This window comes from Dermacentor andersoni, chromosome 11 (genome assembly GCF_023375885.2).
Source record: "Dermacentor andersoni chromosome 11, qqDerAnde1_hic_scaffold, whole genome shotgun sequence".
Taxonomy (NCBI): Eukaryota; Metazoa; Arthropoda; class Arachnida; order Ixodida; family Ixodidae; genus Dermacentor; species Dermacentor andersoni.
Window position 1 is genome coordinate 102,025,598 of NC_092824.1, and position 19,424 is coordinate 102,045,021.

A 19,424-nucleotide genomic window follows, 5' to 3' on the forward strand; every position below is an offset into this window, starting at 1 on the left:
TACTTGTATTATACCAGCATGTGCCGGGACATAAAAAACATTCCACTTCCAACACAACAGATCTCTTGGTCTCCCTTCATTGACTTCGTTTAGGAAAACAGATTTTTCTTATAATGTAGAGTGATTCACGCTCAAAAAATGAGCAAAGGTGAAAGGTTCATGACATATACAAGAGTACTAAACACAAAAATTCACAGACTGTGAAATAACAAAAGAAAGCGCTAGAAAACGCGAAGGCCGTTTCAGGTACACACACACAAAAAAACAAGATTTTTATATAACGTCCTCAAGACCGAAATGTAGACGAGCTTCTGATATATGCACTAAGGTATTGCAAAAAACTGGACATGTATGACAGTCATGACAACTATAAAAAGGAAAAGCTCACTGGTAATGACAAAAACAATGACACTCAAAATACCTAAAAAATAGAATAAAATGCTAACATTGTTTGATTGAGAGCCATACCAAAAGAAAGAGCTTACTTAGAAATCTGTACGAAAGTATAAGAAATGCGTGACATGTTGATTACTGTTGAACAAATTGAAAAAACATGGCAGAAAAAAATAACATTGTACTAAAACTGAAACACACATTATCACATTATTTTGCATTTGGCCACAACTTGAGTAACGGTGGCAAGGGGAGCAGAAGGTAGTCGTCTTTTGCAGCAGCACATAGAAAACATTCACAGAAAGGCTTATTCCTCAATCAAAGACCAGGTAAAATAAGCCAACAACACGACTTTTCTTTCAACCCGAATGCAATGCTTAGCAATCATATTACGTCACTTGAGGCACTAAGTCGACTTACTGGGCACTCCTTTGTATAATAAACACGAACTGCGAAAATCTATATTTAGAACACTTGCAATGCTCATGCTTTCCAGAAGAAAAAAGAAGCTTATCAAGCCTACACATAAAGGTTGTTCGCGCAGTTTTCCCATCGGGGGACTGAGATAGTACACAAACACTAACAGTAATTTTTCAGCTGTTAGTACGTTTGTAGAACGTGATACACAGAAAAAACACTGAGGGTGGTATGGAAAGCTGGGCAAGTTACTGAAGCTGCAGAATGAGACTTGGCACAGAAAAACACAAGTCACAGACCAGGTGACAATGAGGAGGAACATCTATTTGTCAGCTTTCTCTACCTGGAAGAGGCAAGTGTAGCACAATCAAGGCGCAACGACGTCCGGAGCCTCATGGAGCACACAAATGGACAGGGCTGTGTTCGTGTTCTAGGAGTTGAGCACGGACGTCGGGATGAAAAAACTTGGGAGGTTTATTTTACATTATTTACAGTGAGCGTCAATTGACAGTAGTAAAGTCATTACGGGCCGGCAGCAACTCGGACGCTGCGGCCCGTCGCAACAAGTTCGAGAGAGATGAATCAAGGAAGGTTCTAGGAATCCTCTAGAATGCTTCTCTTGCTGCTCCCGGTCTGCGTCTTTTAAGCCCTTCGGTGTCTCGGCTTAAAACGACGTTCGGCCAATGGGCGAGCCCGCTTAGATGACGCCATCTTCGGCCAATGGTAGGCGCCCGTGCGGTGGTGTCACACCCGGCGGCTCCCTGCGGTCTTGCAGTGCGTCGGCACAATGGGCAGATGGGTGCTACGCTGCCATGTTGTCACGGTACATTACAGCCGTCCGTTTGTCACGGCGCATTACAGCCGTCTTGGTTCGGGATGAAAACTTGTTTGCACGTGTCGTGCCTCAGGAATGTGGCATCCGTGCTTCTGCATTCCTTACTTAGCAGTGGTGCGATTCTATGTGGTCTGGGGAACTCGAAGTAGCCTCAGAAAACGGCCCCATATCTAACAGTGTACATGCGCCTTCTGATGTCCTTGGTTCTGAGCGCTCACCTGCTGTCTTTAGGCACCCGGAACAACCTTGCAGGGCTTGTTTTTGAGGTATTTGTGCACCACTGCACGATGCACGAGCGGTACGAGTCGTGAAACGGGTGAAACATCGCGCAGCACAAGCACACAGCTACCGAGGACCACGAAACTGACGAAACTAGCCACGCCGGTCAACGCACAGCAGCGCACGCTTCGCGATAACAGCAGATAACGAAACACGAAACGTCGTGCAGCGGGCTGAGCTGGCTCCGGGCCGGCGGGGCCGCTCGGCGTGCGTGCGGAGACAGTCGAAGCTGAGGGAGTTGCGAGGGTAGTAACGAGGGAGGGCGATTGGAGAGAAGTTGCGGAGGGGGAAGGGCTACGCCACCTGCATCGGCGAGCGTGCGCGCGACGATCTACGAGGCCATGCAAGGGAAACGGATTTTTGTGTTCGCTCATTACAGAGATGGCGCCAATTACCTCTGCCACCGAAACCGGGCAGTTTCCCCCCCACTGACTACACTTTCACTTATGCTTGGGCCACACGCTCCGCTGTACACGTTTCACTTGACGCTGATTGTACCTGTGCATTCCCGCGTCCGAAGGTAGTGATAAGGTGCTTAACGGAAGAAAATTATTTCTAAATTGGCTTGCGGAGTTTTGGCGAGGCCCAGTCAGGCACGTTCAGTGCCTTTTGTCGCGTCCCCCAAGGCATTTCTGTAAGGAATGTCTTGAATAAATGAATAAAGAAAAGAAAGAAAGAAAGTACGATGGTATAGTAACCCGTCTATATTGAAAAGCATTTTGCGCAATAGGAAGACAACTTTCGAACTAATTACTGTGCCAATAGGAATGTCGTAGAGATTTTGCGAACACCAGTGATAATTGCATCGATCTTGCTGCCGCAGCTAGTCAAGAAAGAAGAAAGAAACACTTCGGAGTTCATCACTGCACACCATTCTATTCGACAGGGTACAAACAATTGGAGGGGATCCGTAGCCAAATGCTTGTACGGGGACCATTTTCTAAATGCATTTGAAGAACTGTTCTTACAGTATTACAGCGAATACGCAAATGGCCCTTAATTCTGATGAGACACAGAAAAATGTGGCAGCATATCAACAGAAAAGGAGAAACAGAACGGAAAGAAGGAAAAAAAGAGACGTGCATTGGAGATGTGATGTCTTGGAGACAAATATGTCAAGGTCAGGCTCTTGAACGGATAAAAATGATAGTATTGCAATATACCACGCCTGACAGTAAGCGCAATCCTACGAGGTCAAAAAAAAATGATCAGGAATTGGCACAATCAAAGCACGACGACCCATCAATTATAACTACTGCACGGGGGTGCAGGCCGAATACAGAACGGCGTCCTCTTGTGCTTCGCACCTAGCCGCGGGGCCGTGCAACAGAGGCCATTTGTCACGCAGTCATGCGCTCCCATTCCTAAAGACAACGATCGTACGTACTACAAAAAAAAAAAGCCGATAAAGCTTCTGCCTTTCGTTCCGGCCGTGATAACGAGGTAACGCGCACGCTAAGGAATCACACGTAGCGAAAGCTTGTTTCCCTCCCTCTCTTTCCATCGCAATTTCTTTATCAAACGACAAGTTTGACGAGTTGCTGGGGCTATCATCTTCGAAATCAGCGTCTTTATCTTCGTTCCATTCCGCGGTGTTCGATTTACTCAATTTCTCAGCATTTGGGCGTTGCCTTCGCCGCGGAAGCGCGCCATGCAGCCTGAACTGATATCGGAGCTTGCGTTCACCTTGGCCGCCATTTTGCCATACGACGGTGCAGGCGGTTGCATGCAAGAATGCTTTGGTGAATAGCTTTTGCTTCAGCCGTAAGACTGGAATTCACGTCGCTTGTTTCGAAGGCTCCCCAGAGTGACTAAAATAATGCTGGCTTCTCATTTATGTTGGATATTCCGGCGGTTCAATGCTTCGAACAAAGGGTGTACGGACAGCACGGTAAAGCTACGTTTCCCAGCAGACGAGGTGAGACCAATTCTTGCAACTGCTTCGGAGTAATTATGCATAAACAACATTTCGCGTAGCAGCTATGCGAAGTGCCCTCCGCTCCTTTGTGCTGTGAAACACTTTCCTTTTTCTGCTCGCGAAGTAGGCTTATCAACCGTTCGGCAAATACACTACAGCTGCCTGCTCAGTGCAGCACGCCACTGAATTTGTTGTTGTCTTGTTGCCAAAAAAATGGTTCCTTTCGCGTTGCATAATTTTGGCCATTTCCGTGTACTTCAACGTTGTCGTTGCCGCAGTAGAAAATGACGTAGCGAGCATTCATATCGCGGCTTGCTTTCGCGTTGGCTACCATTTTGCCGTATGTTGGTGCCTGTGGTTAAGCTCAAGAAGGCTCACCTGTTTTCGTGATTAACTTTAGCTCTTGCTTTCAGGCCGCAACATTTTAAAAGCTGCCACAAGTTGACTGAAAGAATGCTGGTTGCTCGTGGACTGCATGGCCTCCTCGTGGCTCATGGTTCCAGCATTGCAGGGACCGACAGCCGGGCAAAGTGCTGCTTCGCTGCAGACGAGGTGAGCACAATCGTTTCTATTGCTCTGAAAATTACGCTCAGTAAGAACGAACTGAATACGTTGGTGCTGATTTGTTTAAAATTTTATCACGAGAAAGAACATAGACAAAGGAATCTCATATCACGAGCACTCTTGTCCGCGCACATGCGCAAGTCTTACCGAATATTTTTTTTTTTTTTCTGAAATAATCATTTCGTCTTCAGTAAACGCTCTTGGTGTGTTACTTTCTCTTCTTTAGCGCTAAATTTTCAACATAACTACGCACAATTAACTTCTTGTGTATCAGCTATGCGATATGTGCCTTCGGCTGAGTTTTGTTGTAAAACTTTTTTTATATCTTGTTCAACTAGTTGGCGAAACCACCTTTAGAAAAATGCACTACAGCTGCCAGTTCAGTGCAGTGGGCCACTGAATTTGATGTTGGCGCGTTGAAGACATAACCGATTCGTTCGTTACTGCAAAACGCGATTCGGAGCCTGTAGAAAGTGCATTTTAGGACTATTTCAGGCAGCTTTGCGCTTACCGTTATTGTGCCCTGTTCTTATTTGTCATGGCAATATCACCGGGAAACAGGGCGAATCAGGAATACTCCAAGAATCGAAAAATTTGCCAAGCAAAAAAATATGTGTACATCGAACAAACACATTGGAATATCTTTGAACCGAAGCTATGTATTTGCTACTATACCAGTAACGGCGATGTGCACGAAAGTTTAATTTCCTCCTTTGCAACGAGTAAATCCATGCAGTGTTCATGCACAACCTTCACCTGGTTCAATTTTCGTATTTGTACACTACAACGTTCAGAAGCTCTTTAGAAATACAAACAGCAAAATATGGCGGATGTAGAGTACGAGACGTGTGTGTAGCGATGTCACGAGGATCAAAGCGATGTGTGATGCTTGTCTAGGGAAGAATGCTGGTGACAGGCGCACGCACAGAGAAGGATGGCACATTTCTCATCACGCGTATTCGGGACATATTCGAGGCAGTTGTAATCTTGAGAAAGCACTGTTCGGCTGACTTGCGTAGACGTTCACACACGGCCATGTATACCTTCTGCTGTTACAGTTACGAGCTCGGGTCGCTGACTGTATCTGAAGAGTGATATTATCCTCCTTAACCTGAATACAGCTATGGGACATAATTGCTTTGCTATAGCTGGTTTTATTGTGTACTTGTATGTTGCGAACGCGAAATACTTTTTTACGTATATACCATAATTAGTTACCAATGGCTGCTGCAGTTGGGTCAGCCGGTACCTCGGTGGATTTATTGGTGAGTGTATGTACGCGAAGTTGGTGTTTCCACTGCGAGTACCAGCAAACTGGGCCTATTCTAACCACTCTATGCTGACCTTCAAAGTAGTGCCAGCGCGTACTCCGGTTTCAGCTGCAAGAGGTTGCAAACCAGAAGTTACCCACACCTGCATCTCCTACACAAAAGATGAATGCCCGTGGTGTGGGGCCGAATGCATACTTGACCACTTTGCGCGAGAGTGCCCAAGGCGCCTCAAGAAAGCCCTTGAATAGGGGCTCCGACCAGCTGTGAAGACCGCTTGTCGTATTTTATACAATAGGTTTCCTTCTTCTTCTTTTACTACTGCTACTACCTTTCTTGGATAATAATGATTAAGTAAATCTCTGCATAAAACCTCAACATATAATTCTGCACATGTGCCGCTGTGACGTAAGATGTACAGAATCGCAAATGCATCTGAGCACGTGTCGAACTTTTCTGTGCATACACCTGTCATCGCTGTTCTTGCATCGACAAGCATCCTAATTCGCCTTTGTCCTCGTCACATCGCTTCAGATGTCTGACACTGTGGGTCTGTCCAATGTACTGTTCGATGTACTGTTCGTTTTTGCGAAACAAACATTATATGGGATTACACAACCCACAGGATGAAAATAAAGATAACTGTAAACGTCTCTTTGAATAATTTAGGATTTGTTTACAGGCATCACGTAAGGTTCTCTTCACACTTCCAACATATGCCTAGGATCTGCATAATTTTGTTTTCAGGTGGCATGCATCAGTCATTCTGAAGTGGTAACATGGGCCAGCTGGGACATTGCGGGTTATGAAACAGCGGGATCATGCAGGAAAGAAATTCTACTCCGGACCAGCCAGTGAGGTTTTCCACTTTATTACCTTCCTTTAGGCCCATTTGGTTTTTCAAAAGTCTGCTGATATGCCACGCAAGCATTCTTTCCCTGGTCTTCGCGTTGCTACTCCATAAACTACGTTATATCCCACCTAATTCTTCACTCCTTGTTCTTACATTGAGCAAAGCTAAGCAATAACAGTCGCGAAAATGAGACAGCCGAACGCGTAGAAGTGTACCAGGTGTATAAAGCACGAGCGCACATGTGCCTATCACCTTTTAAGGCATTGAAACGAGAACTTTTTACTGCATTTGAGTGGTTTACAGGATGTACTACATTTATCTTCATGTCATGCAATATTGGACTTTGCAATTACTCGAAATTTTGTTGCCATTCCGTCCATTTAAAGCTGTTGATGAAAACGTAACCATTTGAGTTCTTTTGTAATCCCATACAGGCATACTGCTACTGCAGAGATGGACGAATATAAGCGAAGCACTCAAAAAAGCGCAATCTTCTCACAAAATTCAAGAATAATCGACATAGGATCCTATGTCATCCATTCCGATATGCCACAACTGCTTAGGCCATGCGCAACTAATGCTATGCTCAGCACGACAGAACCAACCGACATATCTTTTTCCTCCAGTTTTTGTCGCTTTTGTTGGTTATTGCCCAAACTGAACACACGGTTCATCTGATTACATCTGCACCATATCGAGCGTCTTTCAGTGAAGGTGACCGTGAGAAAAAAGTCAACAAAACGAAGCCAACCCCCTGGAAAAAGACGAAGAAGTCATCATCACCTTCAGCCTATTTATGCTCTCCCAGCAATATTTAATAACCCTTGCATTGTACCATCTGTTGCAGTCTTACACCTGCCAACTGTTTAATTTTATCCCACCACCTAATTACCTGTCGTCCTAGACTGCACTTCCCGTCCCTTGGCACTTCTTCTGTAGCTTTAATACACCTTCCGTTATTTGCCTTATCCATTAAATGGCATACCCAGCTCCATCTTTTCTTCCTAATGTCAACTGAAATATCGCATACCCTTGTTTGCTATCTTATACATAGCGCTGTTTGCTGTCTCCTAAAGGTATGTCTAACATTTCTCTTTTCAAGATTTCTTGGTAATTTCAGTCTCTGCACCTAGGGCTAGCACCCGTAAAAGGCAATGATTGTACCCATTTCTAGGATAGTGGTGCACTGCCGAATATGATTTTGTAATACGAGCTATATCGAACCTAACCGATTTTATTTTCCTCTCAATTGCTTTCCCTAGTTCAGGATAACCTTTCTCAACTTTGGCTTGATATGTCCTTCGAGAGGCGATGAGAGGAAATGCCACATTGCTTTACTCTGGTGCTCAATATTCTCAAACCTTTGTGTCCATTCCGTTGGCTCAGTAATATCATAGCAATCATACCTTAACGTTACCAGAACTTCCCATCAAAAAGATAGGTCACACGCCGCATTGATACACCAGTGAGAATTTCGTCACCAAAAAGCTCGAAGGTTATCACAGAGAATTGATCCTCCTAGCAAAACATCACATGCACAGCAGTCTTAGGTGTTATGGGAGGAAGCTGAAATCTTACATTCGTAAATCACTCGGCAGACATTACCTAGGGAAGACTGCACATTGTGTTCAGCAAACGTCGAATGAACATAATCCAAGTCAGCCCAGAATAAGCAGGTGGCGTCCAACTTCCAGGCATATGTTTATCGCCAGAAATTCAAAGTAACTGAAATTTCGCACATTCGTAAGATTTAACTAGGGAAAGAAAGATGCTCGAAGTAGAAAAAGAGCATAGGGTGAGCGTCTTTGTTATGAGGTAGCATCGCATGACTTCACTTCTTGTCTCATCTGAAATATCGTGGTATCTTGGAGTGGATGGCCTAGGACATTCTGCACGACCTATATTGCGCTTAATTGCGCCGAGTAGTCTTTTCACGGTGCTGAGACAGTACTTCTCTTGGAGTTTTCCAGAATTATTTATTGGGAATTGGCACTATGTTCTTGTGCTTCGGTTACGTTTGCCTGTTTTTGATTTTGCAGTCTCTCATTTACTGTCCTTCAGCCCATTAATGTCTCGCCAGAAAGCACCAAGGGCAGTACTTTTGCGTTCTAGTTAGCGTTCCTGTATATGTGGCTATATAGGTCTATAGTTATTTTTGAGGTGCGGATGGGGCCAGTGGAACGAGAGCAACATCTGGGCGATCACCTGCGGAGGCGACCACTCGGCATCAGCGCGAGTGTAGGGCCCAGAGATTCTGGCTTTGTGTCAGGATCGCTATCTGACGGTGTACAGAATAGTTCAAGGTTTCTTGTCCACATCTCTTTCACCGTGCTTCTCACGCAGACGTGTGATGTTTTTTTTTTCTTTTTTCTTTTTCATGAGTGCCGAGAACAAACGATCGAAGTTCTTTGAACGTGCTGTTGGTCAAAGGCGATGCTCGCCTTTCGTGCCGCCTCACCTGGTCAAGCACTGGAGGACGCATAGGTGGCCTGACTATGCCAATTAGGCCAGCAAGGTGAGCGCACTGAAGACGTGATGAGTTGCGTCGTAATATTTCTATTGCCTTTCATTCCGCCAAGTAACTGCATCTAAAACAATTTCACGCGCACTAAACTGTACGAGGAATGGTTAGTCGTTTGATCAGCCACGTAAACTGCTTCAAACATTCGCCTGCTAGATGAACGAGTACGTTGTCATGAGCGTACAAACAATTATGAACACATCTCACTCGGTGGCCATGGACGCTCGCTGTTGCACCTTCTAATTATTGCGGTTAGCATTCCTTGGGAAGTTCACCCAAATCTTGGTATGTGTGTCTGTTTTTTATACGTATCGAACCTGTTCTACGCAAACTTAGATGACAAGAAATTCTGGTCTGATAGGTGGAGCATCGGGCTGTTGTGCTAAGGTTAAAGGGTTCAAAACAATCCATCGCACCAACTTGGGTCACTGGTTTGTATCATGGTATGCGCCGACCCGCGATTAACTTCTTCCGCGTCATTCTGGTTCACTGTGTATGCGCTGCTCATCAGGGAACCTCTTTTACACCGCTTAACCACTTCGGTGGCAGCTAGAAAATATTCCTGCAAAAACGAGAGAAATCGAAATATTCGTCTGTGCCTCTCGATTTACATCTGTTTATGTGCCTGCTCAAAAGTGGCATTCAGAAAAATATCGGTCGGGAGCACGAACAGAGGTTTTGATGGCAAAACTCGAAGACTTCGTCATTTTATTCTTAGCGCACGTGGTGGTCGTATTCTCGCCATTACGATTTCTTTTTCATTTGTCTCAGCAAGGTATTTCTTATCCCCATAGAGGTGCATTTCAAGAACTCGCATTTCCCTTGCTAAAGCAAGTAGCAAATATCACTTTTAAACCATACATTGACCTTCAACCAGATGGTCAACAATATTTTTGACCTACTGTATCTCGCTTAGCTTTTAGAGAAACTCTTCGATATTTAAGCTGGTATGTATGTGAGCATTATAAAGAAGAAATAAAGCAATAAATGCTTTCTAGACCAAGTCTTTATCTTTCCAGTGAAAGGATTAACATCACGTTTGCCGAATGGACCATTAAGGCCTTCTATTGCAGATGACTTTGTGGAAGTCGGTATCACAGCTTTCAAAAATTGTTAGAGATCTGCCTGCCTGAGCCCGAGATCGTGTTAGCGTTTCTAATGCCATGCTAAAAATTTATTTACCGTGTGTATGTATGACCGCTTCTAGAATTGGGTTGTTTTTGTTCTGCGGAAGTGCAAAATATAAAATAAGACCACTTCTTGTTTTAGAGATCTCCGACTCTGTTCACGTCTTCCTAAACTCGTTTTTTATGTGTTTTGCCAGGAAGCGCGCCTTCCTTCTCTTCACACGCTATTCCACATGCTTACGGTTCAAACCTACCTATGAATTTATGAACCTCCTCTACCAGGTATATTATATGCATTTATTATTCAACCAAGTTCATTTTTCGAGAACACGTGGCCACGGCTGCGTACCCCACATGTTGTATTTGTACAGGCACAATAAGCACCTTTAAATGTTCGCCTTAAAGAAGTCATTCCGTTTTATGGTTCTGCGTTCTCTCAAAATTGAATTTGCAGATATTTGTCCCAATAACTCGAAATTTCAAACCCCAACATACATGAATGCCATTTTGCAAGACTATTTGACCCATTTCCAAATAAACGTAATAGCGACTGGTGCTCCTTCGTGTATAGAGAAGGCAGGCGTGGGAATCTACTCACCATCCCTCGATTGGTCCTTTTCACTTGGCCTGCCGGATTAGACATCAAATTTACAGGCCGAAATTCTGGCAGTAGTTCTTGCTTTAAGTTACCCCTTCATCTTACAAAAGCTGTTATCGTCACAGATTCTCGTTCTGTACTCAGCGTGCTTAACGCGTCTACAAATTCGACGGCATTCAAACGCTTTATACGCTAATTCCGCTCCAATTAAGTTTAGTTCATTTAGTGGGAGTACCAGGCCACCTAGACATTCATCTTAATGAAATAACTGATTCTTTAGCACGAGTCTCTTTAAAAGGTCCGGTCTTATCTGCGTTGCCGGCAACTCATTACGGCTCTCATTAGTAAAATCTAACGACATTATGCATCCAAATTATTCTGGGAACAGACAATGGTGTCCTAACCGGCAATTCGAAGTATCACTTAGAAGGCTGCGCTTCCATTATCCACCACGTAATCTTTACTTGCACAAATGTGGTCTGGCGATAACCCCTTTATGCTTCTTTTGCAATGAGCCGCAATTCATCGATCAAGTTGCATTATCGTATCGACGGTTTTCTACTCACCGAAAACGATGTTTAGAAATTCCGCTTCGATGTCTCGGACTGTCTTTAGGCAGTACTGCTATACGCTCACTTAGAGAAACGGTATTAGGATACAGCCACAAGAACGTTTGCCGAGCCATTTATAATTTGCTCTGTGACACCAGAAGATTGCTTATTAGCATGTCGCTTTTCACCTGAGTGATCTATTTCTGCTTGAATAATTTCTAAATTTAGAAATTTCAGAGTAAAAACACAAATTTTCACTTCTATTGTTATTATTCAAAATGTTCCTTGCTCATTTTTGCGTCTGTTTTACGATATAATATTCCTATAAGCAACGCTGACTACGTTATTACACACAACTACATTTCATTTATTTTCGTTTTTAATTACTTATTTATTGAATAATAATTTACTTCCTTTATCAATCATGTTACCACACGGTTTGAGGACTGTCCTCCACAGTCGGTGTCTCGGGTTATGTGCCGTTACCCGCCAGGGTGGCGTGGTCGCTTTGGCGTTTCGCTACTAAGCCCGAAGTCGTGGGGTCAAATCCCGGTCGCGGAGGGCGCGTTTTGATGGGGGCGAAGCGCAAAAACGCCAGTGTAGCGTGCCCTGAGTGCATGTCAAAAGTACCTCTTGGTAAAACATATTGCAGAGTCCCCTACTGCACCATGTCTCATAATCTAATCGTGGTTTTGGGACTTAAAAGCTCACTTCTTTTTGTCGCTGGCTACGTACTGCTCTTCGCCTGACGAAATCTTCGGTAAATGTTCTAGACGCCCGGTGTTTTACTGCCTGACCTACGGAAATGGTGGCGAGGCCTTCTGGCGCGATGATGGGTGACAGCCGCCACTGCATATCCGGCGACCTGGTACCTCAGTGCCGGCCCTGCTAACCTGGTGTCCGGCTGTTCTGCCTGCGTGGTGTGTTGCTGCGGACCCCGTAGACCTGGTGGCAAGCTGTTCCTGCGGCCTCCGCGGCTGCTCATCGGCACATCGCGCATGCGTTAAGGAATCACAGGTGGCAAAATGCTTTTTTTCTGTAATAAGATTTCATCAAAACACAAGTAGGGCTAGTTGTAACATACGTAAAATCAGCGTTGGTGTTAGGTTCGCTCGTATCGCATTATTTGATTTCGCCTGTTTCTTTGTATTTAAACATTGTCTTCGCTGCAATAACGTGCAATGTAGCCTGATTTCATATCACGGTTTGCTTCCTCGTTGGCGGTCACTTTCTCATTGTCCATGCATGTAGTTGAGGGAAAGAGTGCTCACCTAGTTTCTTGAATCGCTATAGCATTTACCCCGACGACACCCCGACGTGGCTGGATCAATGCTGGCTGCTCGTTTATGTAATACATCCCCAAGGTGTTTGGTTCGCACAACGCTGGGATGGACAGCTGGGGCATGTTCCGCTTACTATCAGATAAAGTGAGCACAATCATTGCGAGTGTTCTGAAATAATTACGCTCAGTAAATAATTAGTCTCCGACTGATCTTTATTTTTTTCTCTTTTAGCTTTTTTTCCTTGACATCTTTAAATAATACTAAAGAGCTCTAACTCTGTCAACATTTTAATGAAATATTGATCAACAACTACTGAACGGCAGTCTACCGAGCGTCAGAATACATTTCGTCGGACTACATTTCGTCGGACTACATTTCGTCGGACTACCGATCGTCGGTCTACCGATCGTCGGGCTACCGATCGTCGGACTACCGATCGTCCGACTACCGATCGTCGGACTACCGATCGTCGGACTACCGATCGTCGGACTACCGATCGTCAGAACAGCGAGATCGTCAGAACAGCGAGATCGTCAGAACAGCGAGATCGTCAGAACAGCGAGATCGTCAGAACAGCGAGATCGTCAGAACAGCGAGATCGTCAGAACAGCGAGATCGTCAGAACAGCGAGATCGTCAGAACAGCGAGATCGTCAGAACAGCGAGATCGTCAGAACAGCGAGATCGTCAGAACAGCGAGATCGTCAGAACAGCGAGATCGTCAGACCACCGAGATCGTCAGACCACCGAGATCGTCAGACCACCGAGAGCGTCAGACCACCGAGAGCGTCAGACCACCGAGAGCGTCAGACCACCGAGAGCGTCAGACCACCGAGAGCGTCAGACCACCGAGAGCGTCAGACCACCGAGAGCGTCAGACCACCGAGAGCGTCAGACCACCGAGAGCGTCAGACCACCGAGAGCGTCAGACCACCGAGAGCTTCAGACCACCGAGAGCTTCAGACCACCGAGAGCGTCAGACCACCGAGAGCGTCAGACCACCGAGAGCGTCAGACCACCGAGAGCGTCAGACCACCGAGAGCGTCAGACCACCGAGAGCGTCAGACCACCGAGAGCGTCAGACCACCGAGAGCGTCAGACCACCGAGAGCGTCAGACCACCGAGAGCGTCAGACCACCGAGAGCGTCAGACCACCGAGAGCGTCAGACCACCGAGAGCGTCAGACCACCGAGAGCGTCAGACCACCGAGAGCGTCAGACCACCGAGAGCGTCAGACCACCGAGAGCGTCAGACCAGCAAGAGCGTCAGACCAGCAAGAGCGTCAGACCAGCAAGAGCGTCAGACCAGCAAGAGCGTCAGACCAGCAAGAGCGTCAGACCAGCAAGAGCGTCAGACCAGCAAGAGCGTCAGACCAGCAAGAGCGTCAGACCAGCAAGAGCGTCAGACCAGCAAGAGCGTCAGACCAGCAAGAGCGTCAGACTAGAGATCGTCAGACTAGAGATCGTCAGACTAGAGATCGTCAGACTAGAGATCGTCAGACTAGAGATCGTCAGACTAGAGATCGTCAGACTAGAGATCGTCAGACTAGAGATCGTCAGACTAGAGATCGTCAGACTAGAGATCGTCAGACTAGAGATCGTCAGACTAGAGATCGTCAGACTAGAGATCGTCAGACTAGAGATCGTCAGACTAGAGATCGTCAGACCAGCAAGAGCGTCAGACTAGAGATCGTCAGACTAGAGATCGTCAGACCAGCAAGAGCGTCAGACTACAGATCGTCGGACCACCGAAAGCGTCAGACAGCAGGGCGTCCCAAAATACGACAGCCTGAACTTTTCTGTTTTTTCAGCAGGGTCTGGAAGTAGGACACACGTGTAATCAGACGGATTCAGGACATATTCGAGACATTTGTAATTTTGAGAAAGCTTTTCGGCAGCTTCGCGTAGACTTTCACCGAGAGCCATCTACCATTTGCTGAGGGGCTATGGGCTGATGCCCCTGAGTATCTCAACAGATATTGCATCTATTAGAAATTTTTTCGGCGTTCGTCAATGCACGGGGTTAAAATAAAACAATAGCGTTTCGATTGTCCATGCTGCATTATAAGTGACACCAGTACGTATATCGTATCACGTTCTGTTTTTGCCCATTCTTTGTTTTCTATTTTTTATGGACGAACCTTGAAAGTTAGCTTTGTATGGTGGCCACCGGGGCGCTCAGCAGCCAGCTGAGGTACTACCTCTAACGGTAGTACCTCGGCCCGAGATTACTCAGATGCCCGCAAGGGCATCCCCGCTAAGGGGATATTGGTGAGCAGTTTTCATGCATGGTCCCAGCACCCTCGCCTCGGCTGTGCGCGGCTTACCTTGTCTGGGGAAAGGGGAATCCTGTTGGCTAAGCAGACGACGAGCGTTTGGACCTTTAAAGCCCCTCGAATGAAGCAACGCTATTTGTAGCCCGCTTACCAATAGACGGTACCCCGAGATTGACCCGCCCGGGGGAAATCAGCCGCTGCCATTTCCTGACCTCCTCTCCACACATTCATCTCTATTTCTTTTCTTCTATCTGTCCTGTCATCTCATTCCTTCCTTTTTTTTCTCTTTTTTGGACAGCGATGGTTAACCATGTGCGTATTGGTCAACCATGGCCATTATGCATAGTTATACCGACCGCGTACGGTTGATGCATTCGAACGTTGGGCATCGGGGTGCGTGACCAGCTCGGCTACCGAATAACAAACAAAATCTTATCGGTGCCAAGAAACCTTTCTCTGACCCGTGAGAAGGGCTCAGACCACAGTTAAGCAAGTACTAGCACAAAAATCTGCGTTAAAGTTTCCGAGGTTTTTCGTTGAGCACTCCATGACCGACGAACTGCTGGCTGACCTATCTGCCTTGTTCAACACAAAGAACGTCCGAAACAATGTGGGAAAATGTTCAAAGCGAAGAAACTGAAAAAGTGAGACTTTCTAGCAGAAATCTAAATGCCAAGGCACCAAACTGCTATCTCTGAAAAAGCTTTGCAAAATGGATGTGGCGATGACACCTCACTACACCCTTAACTACATGAAGGGTGTCGTTTTTGAGCAGGAACTTTTGCAATGTACAGATGTACAAATCGAAGAGGAAGTCGCTGAACAAGGAGCAATCGCCGCCCGACGGATCACAATGGGAAAAACAATACATAACGACAAAACATATTGTCTTAACTTTCAACAGCATAATTCTACCTGGCTGCATTCACGCACCATACATGCATTGCAAGGTGCGCCCTTATATCCCAAACCCTAAGCGATGCTTTAAATGCCAGAGTTTTGGATATGGCTCGCTGTAATGCGGGGGCAAGCTTGCATGTGTCACCTGCGAAGATCAATGCACAGAAGAGAGATTTGAGCGCACACCCAAATCAAGCGCACACCTTGACCAGATGTCTCTACATCTCCAAATCATTGCGCATTTTGTGAACACCCGATTGGTACACATCTTGGAAATGAATAAGACAATACATCAATTTCAACGTGGTTTCTGACGCCCTCGATCTTCAGTTGATCCGTTTGTGCGTCTCGAAACAAAATACGGGAGGCTCACGCAAATGGCCAGTACCGTCTGCCAGAATTTTTACAGCGATGCTGGCGATATATTTTCGTCTCCAATTTTTCGCAAATGCTCTGTAGCTCTCAATCTGATGTAAGTATCTTGAAAAAAGCTAGGCTGCGATTGACGGCCAGGATGACTCTATCATTACGCCGAGATTCAATTACTTGTCATAATTAGCTCACAGTAAAGTTATATATATTCTGTGAAATTCCCATCTGCCACGCAGCGGTATTTTCACACGTCACACGTCATTTCGAAGAAAAAGAACACCAACTTGCGAGAAATGCCATGAATCCCTTACAGTAAACCACATCATTATGTCATGTCCCCACACTGAAACAGAGGCGGAAACATTTCAACAATTTGTCTCATTTGCATATACCTTTATACCCTGCCTAATATTGGTCGATGAGCCACTATAGCCTTAAAATTGTATCCTGTACTGTTCTGTGACTGGCACAGCATGGCCTTAGTCGCTTTTGCGTCATTTAACTCGAATTAACTAACACGTCAATAATAATAATAATAATAATAATAATAATAATAATAATACCTATACGTAGATAGATACGTCAATTCAGGTAAAACAACACAGCTTCGCTGCTCGTCCTTCACAGAGTGGAAGAGTTGAATTTTTTTTACCTAGAAAAAAACAACACGGTACAACTTGAGAATTTGGAATCCTCCAAGACCTTGCGAATTGAAGAAAAATATAGACTACGCAGCTTTCTAGACAGATGATTCCAAAACACGTGACTGCGTTAGCGCAGCTGCTCTGCAATATAATTCAGCCGGTCATGCCATTATAATTTATCCAAAAGCAGGCGCATACACTGTTGACTTATATGGCATACTACTGGCGCCAGATAAAATAAGTGACGGAAACAAGATAAATGCGGCAATCTACACTGACTAGAAAAGCGCCATTGGTGCAATTATGTCGAAACAAAGAACCAAGAACTCTCACTTACTGTATATCCTCAGACAACTTCATAAACTTGCAATACGCGGGTACATCGCGTACCTTTGTTGGGTTCCAAGCCATGTTAGGATTACAGGCAACGAGCATGCCGACTGCATAACAGGAAACGCAACTGTGAATGATGCCTGCAAAATTTCGAACATTCCCTGTCAGAATTACAAAGTAACAATTAAACTACCGCTGAGGTCCAAATGGTCGACTGAGTGGAACCGCAATCAGAATAATAAATTGCACCTGAATAAACCGTATATAAGAGAATGGAAATATTGCCATCATAAAAAGAACATTCTACGAAGTAATTTATTCAAGGCTACAACCAGGACACGCCCACCTTATAAATTACTTACCTTTGGGCGCAGAACCACCTGCATGCGCGCATTTTAGTGACCCGCTTTCAGTGATTCCTACTCTTATAAATTGTCCGTTTGTTCAAGTGACAAAGCGGTCACCAGAGGCACACCTCTGAATGCACTTTTTTAGAGCTTGAGTCGAAGTACTCATGTCCTGAATTCTACACTGATGCATCAAAGTCAAGCGCGGGCTTTTCTTTTGCAGTGGTTGGACAATCTTTCTCAGCAGAATCCAACGTCCTGCACCCGCAAATAAGTATCTTCACAGCAGAAGCCTACGCAGTACTATCGGCAGTGAAACACACAAAATGAAACTACAAAAATAGATCATATTTACCGACCCCTTAAGCGTCGTAAAAACTTTGGCGTCTCTTCAAAAGCATCAGAATCCCGTAATTATTTATCTTTATTCGCTACTTTGTACAACATACGTATCAGACCAGCATGCCGTAATAGGCTGGGTGCCTGGACACCGAGGGATTAAAGACAGCATGCTCGCGGATGAAATCGCCAAGTCCATGGCCGGGAGAGCTAACAGCTCCTCCATAGCTATCCCTACCACAGAATTAAAGCCGTTCTTGAACAAAAAGCTCAGAAGTTATTGCCACCGAAAGTGGGAGAGTCAAACATGAAACAAGCTCCAATTTAGGAAACTGACCACCACTAACAAATATACGGCGAACTGACATTAGGGCATACATATATGGTACGCACTCCTACCTTTTGTAGGACGATGAAGCTCCTACCTATGGTAAATGTGGCGAGATACAGCCCTCGACGTCTTGCTGGACTGTCGGGAAGCACCAGTTTAAAAAGCACTTTACACTATATCGTACCGATGGCACATTCGCCTTCACCCGCCATTCTTTCTTAGATAAGAACACGTTTTTTTAATCATATATCAGTTTTAAACTTGTTACGTCATGTTGACAGATTGGACGTCATCAGTTCACGATATTCGGATACATCCTCTCACCAAAGGCTGCTGCTGCGGTAGAGCGTCTTGTATGGAACATGTCTCCAGGCCCTTGTGCTAAAGGACGCTGGTTGCCCATTAATGCTACTTACAGCGACGTATTTTAGTATGTAACCTCCTTGTAATATATACTTTGTACATAGAACACGTTATTTGTCATTGTCATAGTTTTAGCACATATATATATTACGGGCGTTTTCAGCGGATGTTTTTAGGCGTCTATGTATACAGCCATGTTTATTCCACTCCTTGTAATTCACACTTCAGTTCTATTGACAAGCGCTTATCATCGACATGCCGCTCTTTGGCCACGCATCTAGCCCTTGCCCCAATAAATCCCCCTATCATCATCATTGAAAATTTTTGACTCACATACACTTCCATTCTACTCTCCCATTTGGAGATAATGTCATTTTGCTATTCAAAGACGTCGTGCATTATATAAATAGCACTGTCACTGTAATGAGTACATAACATTTTTTTAAGGATACTCTAAAACGGGTTCCCTGGCACCGACAGGAGGGCGCCGAAGCCAAGGACGGTGGGAGGAAACTCCCCGCCCTTTTGTCCGTGACAAAACCCAGCTCTTAGCTTGCCTTTTATGTCTTGTATTTTCGACCCAAATATTTATTCTGGAATTAGGCTATATTTTGATTTTACATATACATTCCAGCTGTATAAAAGGGACCCTCCGTACCGTTTTTATTTCAGCATTTCCCGATTTCATCCTATTTCAATTAGTATCAGAGACAAAAAAATTTCCCTCGCGCCAGAAAACCCCTAACTAACCGAGATTAGACCCGTCGGCGGCTGCGTGCCCAGACACTTTGAACTGTAACGCGCGCTTATTTTGTTACCTGTTAACGACCTATATATACAATAATCACAATCGACAGCGACGTCCCAAGAACAAGATTACGAGACAATGACGCAGACATGGCGTCACTTTAATT

General features: G+C 45.1%; 1 long non-coding RNA gene across 1 annotated transcript; it reads left to right on the forward strand.

The window, feature by feature from the left end:
* Positions 1 to 2,833: 2,833 nt before the first annotated feature.
* LOC129386908 (uncharacterized) lies at positions 2,834 to 9,267 on the forward strand. The gene is made up of 4 exons (XR_008614214.1): positions 2,834 to 3,842; positions 4,256 to 4,394; positions 6,422 to 6,528; positions 8,910 to 9,267. It is a non-coding gene; the product is annotated as an uncharacterized lncRNA (long non-coding RNA).
* The last annotated feature ends 10,157 nt before the right edge of the window (positions 9,268 to 19,424 follow it).